Raw genomic sequence first — 1,413 nt, 5'->3', positions numbered from 1 at the left:
AACCATACCACTTTATGTCTCAATAACCATACCATTTTAAGGCTCAAGAATCCATCAGTCAATCATCAGCAATCATCAACAATGAAAAACCAGTTTTTTTTCATTCAAATTTGAAGTTATCTTCATGATAATCTATCACTGCATTACTGATAGCAAGAGCAAAACAATGATAGATTTTCATATATATATTGCTTCAGTATTGAGCAAAAAACTGTTTTTGAGAATTTGCAAAACGATGATGATTATTTTCCTCTTAAGGTCACTTTTCCTTTGTTTCTTGGTTGATTATATTATTTACAGTCCTCTGACTATGAAATTTATATAAAAACTCTAACTACTAGAAAAAATACAAAGAAATGCAAAAAATCGCGTTGAACGCCTGAAGCCACTCGAGCAGAAGGAAATTACTAGTGAATACGAATCTAAGGTACTCCATACTACAGGGTGATTACTATATCCTGTCAGTAAAATAAGTAATCATAGAAAAAATATGGTTGTATGAATTTTAATTACCAGTGCATATTCAGTTTTGGACATCTAGAACATTTATTTTCGCGATACGTAGATAACATATTATTTTTTTTACCTTAATTTCCAGCGTTGTTTCAGAAGCATTACAGATAACACGAACGTTATTCAAAAGCATACATTTTAACCAAAAAAGACATATTATTTTCGCTAAATTTTTCCATAATCAGTCTTATGCTATTTCATAGTTAGTCTTAAAGATTGTGGTAACATGCTGTTTCAATCAGGCAATTTTTCCAGCGGAGTTTAGTCAAAAATACAAATCTGTGGAAAACGGCTAATGGCTAAAAACTAAGGTAAATGAAAAAAGATTTAATCTTTACTTTGTCAAAACAAACTTTATAGATATGCAAAACAGGATGTACACTGGAAATTAAAATTCATACATACATCTTTTATCTACGATCATTTACTTTACTGACAGGAATTAGTAATCACCCTGTACATAGTTTCATAGAGAAGTATCAGACCCTGTGAGAATAATATCCAAGATTTTATAAAAGTTATACTCCTAATTCTGTCAGAGTCCAACCTAGCATTATTAGAATGACCCAGAATGTTTAAGAATCTTGATGAAGCTTTTACGAAAATCTTGGTCAAAATTTCCAGAATTTTACAACAATCGTGCCCATGATTCCTTCAGAATCTCACCCATTATTTATTATGAAATCCAATTTTATTTTGTAACCTTTCCCAGGATTTTAGAAAATTACGTATTGAATTCGTCGAAAATTATGGCAAGAAGTCTATGGAATTTTGTTGGAAATTCTGTCAGAATCCTGTCCATGTTATCCGTGATAGTCGTGTCAAAAAATTCTTCAAAATCCTGTTCTACATTTTGTTAAAGACCTGTCTTTTTTATCAAGCCAAGGATTCTCCGTGAAT

Source organism: Aedes aegypti, chromosome 2 (genome assembly GCF_002204515.2).
Source record: "Aedes aegypti strain LVP_AGWG chromosome 2, AaegL5.0 Primary Assembly, whole genome shotgun sequence".
NCBI classification, from domain to species: Eukaryota; Metazoa; Arthropoda; class Insecta; order Diptera; family Culicidae; genus Aedes; species Aedes aegypti.
This window is presented reverse-complemented; position numbering follows the sequence as displayed.